The following is an 11,397-nucleotide window of genomic DNA, read 5'->3' as shown; positions in this document are numbered from 1 at the left end:
TCACATTCTATGCAACTAAGAGCAAGACAATGAATAAGGATGACAGAACAATTGATGCCTTTGTGTTGGAGAAGAGTACTGAAAATCCCATGGACTGCCAAAAGAATGAACAGCTATGTCTTAGAGAAAGTACAGTTAGAATGCTCTTTGGAGGCAAAGATGACAAAGCTTTGTCTCCCAAACTTTGGACATAATTGCAGTGAGAGGCTATTCCTTATAGAGGGACATCATAGTTGGAAAGGTGGAGGGAGGGTCAGCAAAAGAGATGATGCCCTTAAATAGATGGATTGACACAGTGACTGTAGCAGTGGTCTCAAGTGTCTCAGAGATGATGAGGATGGCACAGAATGGGACAGAATTTAAATCGTTTGTTCATAAGATTGTTGTGAGTCAGACTCAATGGCACGTAACAACAACAACAACAACAATTTCTTGGAAACAGTCATCATGCTAGGAAAAGTGAAGGGTCATGAAAGAGGGAAAGACCCTAAATGAGATGGATTAGCATAGTGTCTACATTACTGGGCTTGTGTTAGAGGTGATGAGGATGGCACAGGATAGGACTAGGATCAGATCTGTGATTCATATGGTCATTATTATTTGTACACAACCGCAAATAACAGCAGCAACATCTAGTCATGTGGCAAAAGGCAGACCTAATGGCTTGGAAAGCCATTTTGAACAATCAAGCTACTGCACCACAATGTTCCTGAATCCAAGCCATGTTTTAGATTCTTTTTTTAAATTGATAAGTTATATACAGATAGCATATCCAGCCCTATCTTGCCCCATCCTATGCAGCCCCATGAGCTCTGGGATCAGCTACCCTCCTGTCCAGTCTCAGTTCTTGTCCTCTTCCTTTTTGTCCTTCACACTGTACTTGGTAGCCGGGGAGGCCAAGGAGCCCATGGCATTTCAAATGGACTCAGTGCTGGGATCTATACCAGGTAGGTTTGCCAAGACATTTTGAAGGAACTTGAGGTCCTGCATCACATCATAGTCCTCCTCCTCCTTAGCTGACTCAGACTTATCCAAGGTTGAGTTGGCATCAATGTCCTATGATTCTGCCTGCCTGGAGGACTGACATCAGCATAACTTAGGCAATCTGCTCTTCCTCAGTCAGAGTCCTTAGATCAGGGAGGTCAGTGCTACCAAAGTCCTGCCAGCTGATGGTCATCTTCAGCAGAGCATCATCTGAATCTGTAGTTCTAGGACATGGGATTCCAATTCTTTCACCTTCAGTCACACATGCAGCAATCCCAGCATCAGCAGCAGAGGCAGTAGCTGCTAGTTGTGCTTCTTCCTCTTGCCACTGCTGCTTTTCTTCCATGGAAACACAAGGAGCCAGGGCTCTCTCAGGATCAGGACTGGGATCCACTCCAAATGCAAAGTCACTGGCATCAAGACCCAACATGACACCCCCTTCACCAGCCAGAGTTGGCGAACTGGTGAGGGCACCAGCCAAGCTGGGCCCAGGAGGCACTGTCACCATACAAGAACCATCTTTGCCATTCCGTGTGTTTACAAAGCCTGTCAGGTTTTCTGTGTTCACTTTCTCTTCCTCAAAATTGAAAATGTCAAAATTTACATTCTCCTTCTTAAATCATTTGGCCAGTTTTCACCAGAGCCTACTCGTTGTCTTCCACAGAACTTCCCACAAAGGCAATAATGCACATCTTGTGATTCTTGCCCTCCTGGTGCTTCAGAGTCAAATAGGCCAGGCAGATGCCAGAGCACAAAGTGCTCTTGCCCTTGGGTTGGACAGTGTGGAGCTTAGAAAGGATGTGGCTAGTGTCTGGAGTAAGCGTGGCAAGCACTACACAGTCATAAGCCAATACGATGAGGCCTATGTTGTTCTCAGGGTTGCTGCAGGTCTTGGAGTGACATACTCTCCTGACAGCATCTTGGGCCTGTAGCTGGGTAGGCAGGAAGCCCCTATTCTGCATATACTCACTGTTAACCACATAAACCATAGTGCTTTCCAACACCATCTTGGCCCATACTTCCTGTCTTGACCTGTCTATGTTTTCTTTTCAATTGCTTCATATGTACGTTCCATGAGTTGAACAATAAATAAGGAAGACGAAGCAATGCTTTAGAATTGTGGTGTTGGTGGAAAAATACTGAATATGAATTGCCAAAAGAACAAACAAATCCATCTCAGAAGAAGTGCTTATTAGAGTCACTCCCCAACAGAGTGAGCCTGCCGTAGAGTATATAGAAGTATAGGAGTGGGCAAGGTTTTGATCTGTTTCTCATTGGGTTGCGATGAGTTGGAGTTGACTTGATGGCACCTCACAACAAGTACTTTACTAAAGCATACCAGAAGTATACTAAAATAAAGAATACCAGAAGGATGTCTATTTGTGCTTTATTGACTATGCAAAGGCATTTGACTGTGTGGATCATAACAAGTTGTGGCTGATATTGAGAAGAATGGGAGTCTCTGAACACTTAATTGTGCTTGTTTGAAACCTATACATGTACCAGGAAGCTGCTGTGCAAACAGAGCAGGGAGCACTGCATGGTTTAAAATTAAGAATGGAGTGTGTCAGGGTTGTATTCTCTCTCCATACCTACTTAATTGTAAACTGAGCCAATTGTTTGAGAAGCTGGATTCTGTAAAGAAAAATGTGGCATTAGGATCTGAGATAAACTCACCAATAACTTGTCTTATGTGGATGGCGCAATTTTTCTTGCTGAAAGCAAGGAAGATTTGAAGCACTTGTTGCAGAAGATTAAAGAATGCAGCCTTCGGTTTGGATTGTATTTCAATGTCAAAGAACAAAGATTCTTACCACTGGACCAACAGGCAACATCATCATGAATGGAGAAGAGATTGAAACTGTCAACACCTTCATCTTAGTTGGATCCACAGTTAAAATCCTTGGTACCAGCAGTCAGAAAATAAGAAGACACATTGCACTGGAAAAGTCTGCAGTTAGGGACCTCTCCAAGTTATTGAGGAGTAATGATGTTAGTTTGAGAACTAGGGTGCTACTGATTCAGGCTATGTCTTTCAGATCACTTGCTATACATCTGAGAGCAGGATAATGAATAGGGTTAACAGAAAAAGAGTTGATGCCTTTGAGGTGTGGTGCTGGAGAAGAGCACTGAACATCCCATGGACAGCCAAAAGAACAAACAAGTACGTCTTGGAGATGGTGCAGCCAAAGTGCTCCTTGGAGGCAAGAGTGATGATTCTTTGCCTCCCATATTTGGATCTATTGCTAGGAGGGGCTATTATTCCTTGGACAGGGACATGATGCTTGGAAGGGTGGAGGATTGATGAAGGAGAGGAAACACCTCGACCAGGGGAATTGACATGGCGACTTCCGTAATGGGCTCTAGTGTGTAAGAGAGTGTGAGGATGACACAGGATAGGACAGGGTTCAGATCTGTTGTTCATAGGGTTGCAACTAGTTGTACTTGACTCCATGGCACCTAACAATAACAACTACTACTTCTTCTATGTAAATTTAATATGTACAAATATGCTATTTCTGTACCTGTTTCCCGAAAATACAGTAATTTAAGGTTCAGAATACTATAATATGCAGTGTTTTGAAAAAGAATACATTGGTTATTGGGAGACAAAATAGGAAAAAATTAGGAGCAGAATAAAATTAATTTAATAAACAGATGAAAAACAAAACTGAACAAAAAATATTCTTTCAGCTTCCAGCGAAGAAGGAGCTGATATTTGGAATTTGACAGAAAGCAAGAATTTTTTTCCTCTTTTTTTTTTTAATTTAGGTTGTTTATTTTTCATTTCAGTGAACATCTACAGAGATTTTGGGATTCCATTCATTCATTGTTGCAAGAAAGCAAGAATTTTTGATAGACAGTAAGGCCTGAGTTATGAACATCTGTCTTACAGCTTTTGTTGTTGTTGTTGTTGTTGTTGTTGTTGTTATGTGCCGTCGAGTCGTTTACGACAACAGCCCTAAACCCTGCTCTATCCTATGCCAATGGCACTGTCTCTGACACACCCATCCCGATTACCCCAGTCACCGAATCAATCCATCTCATAGAGGGTCTTCCCCTCTTGCGCTGTCCCTCCACCCTCCCAACCATGACGTCCCTCTCCAAGGACCTGTCCCTCCTTGCAACATGCCCAAAGTATGTCAGGCGAAGTCCCAGAATCCTTGCCTCTAAGGAGTTGCTTGGTTTAATCCTCTCCAGGATGAATCTGTTTGTTTTCTTGGCAGTCTATGGTACATTCAATACTCTTCTCCAGCACCACAGCTCAAAGGCATCAATTCTCCTTCTGTCCTTCCTAGTCATTGTCCAACTCTCTGATGCATAACAAGTGATTGCAAACACCATGGCCTGTGTCAGGCGCACCTTAGTCTCCAGAGAGACACCATTGCTCTTGAGTACTTTAGAGAGGTCCCTAACAGCAGACTTGCCCATCGCAATATGTTTTTTGATTTCCTGACTGCTGGTGCCAAGAGTATTGACCGTGGAGCCGAGCAAACTGAAGCTGTGAACAATCTCAATCTCTTCGCCATTCATCCTGATGCTACCAATTGGTCCAGTGGTGAGAATCTTTGTCTTCTTGACATTGAGCCTCAGTCCATACTGAAGGCTGCAGTCCTTGACCCTCTGCAACAAGTGCATGAGGTCCTTCTCAGCAAGCAGGGTTGTGTCATCTGCATAACACAGATTGTTAATAGATTTTCCAACAATCCTGATGCCACAATTCTCCTCATAGAGCCCAGCCTCCCGGATAATCTGCTCTGCATACATGCTGAAAAGGTATGGAGACAGGACACATCCCTGACATACACCCTTCCCAATTTTGAACCATGCAGTGTTACCCTGCTCTGTTCTGACGACTGCCTCTTGGTCCAAGTATAGGTTTCACATTAGAACGATTAAATGTTCTGGGATTCCCATTGTTCTCAGAGTCAGCCACAGTTTGTTATGATCCACACAGTCAAACGCCTTTGCATAATCAATGAAACAGAGATAGACATTCTTCTGGTATTCCCTGCTTTCAGCTAAAATCCATCTAACATCAGCTACAATATCCCTACTACCACGACCCCTTCTAAACCCAGCCTGGACTTCTGGCAATTCTCTGCTGATGTGCTGTTCCAGTCATTTTTTTATAATCTTCAGTAGAATCTTGCTTGCATGTGAAATCAATGATATTGTTCTGTAGTTTCCACACTCTGTTGGGTCACCCTTCTTTGGAATGGAAACAAATATACATCTCTTCCAGTCAGTTGGCCAAGTGGTTGTTCTCCAGATTTCCTGGCACAACTTGGTGAGCACATCCAGAGCAGCATCTGTTAGCTGAAATATGTCAATTGGTATACCATCTATTCCTGGGGCCTTTTTTGCTATTTCCTTCAAAGCAACTTCCTTCATCACTATAGGCTCTTGCTCAAATGTCATTTTATTAAATTCTTCTGTATCTGCCAATTCCTTTTGATACAATGACTCGGTATATTCCTTCCATCTTCTTTTAATACTTCCTGGGTCATTTAATATTTTGCTTAAAGCATCCTCGACTATAGCAACTCTAGGTTTGAATTTGTTCTTCAGTTCCTTGAGCTAAAGAAATGCTGAACGAGTTCAGCCCTTTTGATTTTCTGACTCTAACTCCTCGCACATTTCATTGTAATATTTTGCTTTGTCATTCCGTGCTGCCTTTTGGAATCTTCTGTTCAGCTCTTTAGTATCTCGAGTTCTTCCTTGTGCTTTGGCTTCTCTACACTCCAGTGTTGCCCTTTAACGTGATATAAATTTGGGCTCACTTTGAAATGACTGAACCAGCCCCTATTGGCAAAAAAACCCTTTCTTCACAAACACCTTCACCTGCTACACATGTTGTTATGTGCTGTGGATTCACTTGCTCTAAACTCTGGTATATCCTGAGCCAACCTTATTGTCTCTGACTCCTTACCCCCATTACTCCAGTCATTGAGTCAATGCATCTCATGAAGAGCCGTCCCTCCTGCTCTGTCCCTCCCCAAGCATAATATCCCTCTCCAAGGAGTGGTCCCTCCTTGAAACATGCCCAAAATATATCAGACGGAGCTTCAGAATCCTTTCTTCCAAGAGCAGCTTGATTTCACCCTCTCTGGGATGAACCTCTTTGTTCTCCTAGTAGTTTGTGGTATGTTCAATACTTTTCTCCAGCACAAAGCTTAAAGGCATTAATTATTCTTCTAGCATCCTAGTCATTGTCCAGATTTCTGATGCATAGCACTTAATTGTGAAGACCTTGGCCTGGATCAGGAGCACCTTAGCACATGCAGCTTTTTAATTATTGGAAAGATTTCCAGACATTCTTTCACAAAACCAAAATAAAACAAAACTAAAAGACTCACTTCTCATGAGTTGATTCTGACTTATAAAGATCTTGTAGGACAGAGGACATTTGCCCCATAGGGTTTTGAAGGCTTTTAGTCTTTACAAAAACAAATTGCCACTTGTTTCTCCTGCAGAGAAGCTTGGAATTCACAAGGCTAGACTTGTGCTTAGCAATTAAGTGCTGTAACCACTGCTAGACCAGGGTTCATTCCTCTCTCCTCTTCCCTCCTTACTCCACACATGAAATTACGGCTAAGAGAACCACGTGCATCTGTTCTGACTTCCTAAAAATTTAACTTAAAGAAACATTGAGTAATCCAGGCAAAGCATGCAGTTCGATGTGCTCTCTTCTATAATGCTAGAACTATGCCTTTCACATTTTTGTGTCTTCAGGTCTTTGAACATAAAGGTCAGCTGTTGCCTTTGTATACCAGCAGATCACCCTAGAGACAGTAGAATCACCCCGTAGGGCTTTAAGGTTGTAATCTTAATGGGAGTAGATTCCCAGCTCTCTCATCCTGCAAAGCAGCTGGTAGACTGCCTTACTAACCTTTCTGTTTGCAGTTGAGAGTTTGACCATTGCATCACCAGAGTTTCTTGAAGCTCAACTAACATTGATTAATTAAAAACAAAAAAATGAATGGGGCTAATTTAAAAGACACAGAAAATCAAGTTTGCTAAAGACTCTTGAACATGTGAGACTTCATTAGGTAAGATTTATTTACTAAATGCATGTTTTTATCTTAAACAACAACTATCAGCATTTAAAAAAAACAACAAACCAAGAGCATCAATTATGTGTACACTTTCCGTGAAGTAAACCCATTTATTTTTTTTTCCATTTATTCTTTTATTCACTCAGCCATTCAACAAGTTTTGTTAAGTGTACGGCAGATGTCTCTGCCTTCATGGAGCTCAGAGTCTTTTGATGATTTAATGCAAATCTTTCTCCTTACAGGTATCCACTCTCTGCAGTGCAGCCATACACCATCAGTTCAAACTGGATTCTGATCTCATCTCTCTGTGCTTCTCTTCAGACTGCAGAAGCCACCATTTGTCTATAGAAAGTAACTGTTCAAAAAGTTTCCCATTGGCAGACAAAACTGAGCATGTATGCACACCCATGTTTATTGCAGCTTTGTTCACAATAGCAAGGAGTTGGAAACAACCTAAGTGCCCATCAACAAACGAATGGCTAGAGAAGCTGTGGTATATTCGCACAATGGAATACTATGCTGCATTAAAAAACAAGGAACTCATGCAATATTATTCAAAATGGTTGACTCTGGAGAACATTATGCTGAGTGAAATATCCCAGTCACAAAAGGACAAATATTACATGATGCCACTGTTGTAGAATGGGACTGTCCTTGGGGTTAGGGAGACACTGAGTAAGATGGGTTCAATAATGTATACTGCACTGAAACAGAGGAGGGAGAGAACCGTCTAAAAGAAAGATGTAACTGGGTATTTCTGTCATCACAGGAGACTAGAGCGAGGGCAGCATGGTGGAGGGGACCTGGGGGAGGGTTTGTAAAACAATGAAAGAATCTTTTCTTTTACTTTTCCATAATTTTTGGACTCATGTACTTATAACTTGTTAGTCAAATTTGTGTCTTCTAGGTTGCAACACCCCCATGATACATCTTCAAGGATATGAACATGTACAGCCAAGCACAATCAATAAGAGTGCATCTGAATTCCAAAATCAATCTCCATAATAGTCTATGTGCTTCCTACTGCCAAAGGGGCCCTTTAGAGTAGTGAGAGAAGATCTTCACCCTGAAACCCACAGCGTCCCTTTTCAGCAGGAAGTAGCTAAGAGAATACGCCGTCCCCTTTTCCTTATGACTCAGGGTGAAGTCTCTCTCAGGGAGGAGTGATAGGGAATGGCAAAGGATACACTGACAAAGAAGATTAATCAGAACTGGCTTTGACAAGCACTGTGGCATTTGGACAAGAACAAACTGGGAGGGGGGTAGAGAGAATAGTGCAACAATGAATGAGTGGAAGCCCAAAATCTCTGTAAATGTTTATGAAAATTAATAAAATATAATTATAGGAAAAAAAAAAGATGATAAAAGAAAAAAAAAACAAAAAAAAAACTGAGCATGTAATTGTAAACACTGGCCACAATGGGGCACCAACAGTTCAAGGAATCTTGAGAAGATGGCCTGAGCATATTTAAGATTGCATAATTCAGATGTCCTTCAACATTTAAAAGAATGAAACCATTGGGAAATTTTGTTCTGAATTATTAAAAACTAGAATACTCCAAGATATATAAGGGAAACAAAGAGTGCCTCAGCAAATTCCTTTTAGGATGACAGACAACTAAGTGTCCCAAAAAAGCTTACATATTCTTGCCAAAGGAGAGACTGAAATTAATTTGCACATTCTATAATCATTTTTTCTAAAAGCATACAATCTCAAAAATAAAAGGACAGGTAGGTAAGTTTTTTAAACGTTAATTGTAACATGTATATTGTATTTTAGCCTTTATAAGTTATTTGACACATCACAACATTAGGACTGCTTATATCAGATGTAAGTGAAATTATTTGTGTATTTGAAATTATTGCCAATAGAATTATATACTAGCAAGTTTTCTGAATTGCAACTGTCTTATTAGCCATCCGTGATATATCTCACTTTTAAAATTAGACACCTTTAGTTTTATGGACCTAAAAGTACTACAGAGATATGTCAATTTAACATAGGTCCAATGACTATGTGTTTCCACAGAAAAACAATTCCGTGTAGAGTATGTAAATTCTCTTTTTAAAAAAATGTTTCTTTTATATTGGTTTGCATACAAAGTTTGTATACATTGCGTTTCACACTCTCATTTACATTGTATTTCATCCAATCATTCCTACTCATTATGTTTTCTAAAATTACTCAGCATTGAACTATGCTCATCATTACCCTGTCTTTGGAAAGTAACAGAAAATGTTTTGTGCTGATGAAATAGGTCAGTTGATTTGTAGATTTGTGATGTTGACTTTGGAGAACTTTTTGTTCTGCTGTGGATGATCCAATATGCAGTCTATGAGTATGTGCACATACTAAGAATTCAATATCACTTGTCCAAATGTTTTCTCTCTCTGATTATTAATTTCTGTTTGCAAAGGTCTCATTTGAAATCTTACCACTCTTGTATATTGCTAGTGGCCTAGTGATACGGAGTTCAGCTGCCAACCCAAAGGCAAATATTTCCAATGTAAAAACTGCTTCATGGGAACAATATAGGGAATCTTCTCCTGAGCAATTTACAGCCTCTGAAGACCATCTGGAGCATCAGATATGAGTTGATTCTGATGCGATGGCATATAACAACAACAACAACAAAAAGTACTTAAGAGCACGTATCATCATTGAATAGTGCAATTATATATTTATTAGAACAATAGCCATCCATATATTGTTGTTGTTGTTACATGCCACCCAGTCAACTATAACTCAGAGAGAACCTGTGAACAACAGATCTGAACCTTGTCCTATCCTGTGCCATCCTCACCACCTCTGACATACTCAAGTCCATTGCTACAGTCACTGTGTCAGCCCACCTCTTGAAGGTCTTTCTCTCCTTTGCCATCCCTCTATCTTTCCAAGGACGATGTCCCTCTTCCAGTTATATGACCAAAATAAGTGAGACAAAGCTTTATCATCTTTGCCTCCAAGGAACACTCTGGCTGCACCTTCTCCAAGATAGATCTTTCTGTTTTTTGGCAATCCATGGGACAGTCAGTACTCTTTTCTGGTATAACTAAATGGATTTAATTATAAAATAAATTTATAAATTTAAATTAATGAATTTAGACATCCTAGGTATTAGCTGAAATGGTATTGATCACTTTGAATCAGACATATGCATCATATGATCTATTATTCTGGAAGTGATAAACTAAGGAAGAATGGTTTTGCATTAATAGTCTAAAAGGAAGTGCCGCCCTGCCCCACGGGCTGTGCAGCACTATGGTGGTCACTTTACCCGTGGTGATGGAGGAACTCCTGAATGACATGCCGCAGCAGTCCACAAGAGCACACAAATGATGCTTCTGTTGTCCCTCAAGTTTCTCTTTGGCTCCTCAGCCATCCAGGCCTTGGACCTTGTTGATGCACAGTCCATTACCTTGATCTCATCTCCCAGTGGGAGGCATGTTTACCAGGTCCTTGGAAGTTCTGGTAAAACATATAACATACACTTGTTGGGCCTCTTGTCATTACTTTTCATGTCCGGCACTTGGCTTCTCGGTGCTATGGATGAGTGACAGCCTCCTGTGCAAGCATCTCTTGGCAGTTTATCTTAGTAATATAATGGGGACCTGCCAGCAGCTGTCTCTGACAAGTACCTGACTGACATACTGTTCACCAAGGAGGAACAAGAGGATAAAGATACAAAATGTGCATCATCTTCCAAAATAGAAGTCTCATCAAGAAATACAGCTCATATAGAAGAGAGCTGAATGAATCTTCCATAAGCTTCTTGTTGCTGTGACACTTCTGTGACTTTTCCCTCCTGGCCTGCTGGAGGAGCTGGGACTAGAGCCTATGATGTACGGTTAGAAGTCCTGTACAAGTCCCAATGTGAAAAATCTAACCAGTCTCTGAGCCTCTGGATAAAAACCTAACCTGGAATCACAAATAAAACCTACTACCATGCTGTATCCACAGCTGGCGAGGTATTGAGATACCTGAATTACTGCTACCATTGTTTTTAGTATGTACCATTGAGTCAGAACCCATGCTTAGCTAACCCTCTAGTGGGTTTTCAGAGGCTGTAAATCACATGGGAGGAGATTGCCCCATCTTCCTCCTGTGGAGAAGCTAGTGGTTTCAAACAACCTGCCTGTGGGTTGGCAGCACAACTCTCTAGACCACCTAGTTAAGATTAGGTCCCTAAATGAATTACTAGTAATTTTTAAAAGAGTGGGATAGTAGACCAAACTGAGTATGGTGAAGTTTAAAGAGTGTTAGTACTTTTCCTTCCCTCTGGCCAAATCTCATTGCTGTCAAATTAGAACAGATTATAGCTGAACCTCCAGCGGCTTTCTGAGGCTATAAATC

The 11,397-nt window shown here is 41.0% G+C and overlaps 2 pseudogenes; one reads left to right on the top strand and one right to left on the bottom strand.

Annotated features, from left to right (window-relative positions):
• Nucleotides 1–840: 840 nt before the first annotated feature.
• Nucleotides 841–1,991, bottom strand: LOC102875904 (annotated as a pseudogene).
• An 8,314-nt stretch (nt 1,992–10,305) lies between these two features.
• On the top strand, nt 10,306–10,796 carry LOC102875507 (annotated as a pseudogene).
• Nucleotides 10,797–11,397: the final 601 nt, after the last annotated feature.

Source organism: Elephantulus edwardii, unplaced genomic scaffold (genome assembly GCF_000299155.1).
Source record: "Elephantulus edwardii isolate Elephantulus edwardi_28Jun2011 unplaced genomic scaffold, EleEdw1.0 scaffold00047, whole genome shotgun sequence".
In the NCBI taxonomy this organism is placed as follows: Eukaryota; Metazoa; Chordata; class Mammalia; order Macroscelidea; family Macroscelididae; genus Elephantulus; species Elephantulus edwardii.
This window is presented reverse-complemented; position numbering and strand designations above follow the sequence as displayed.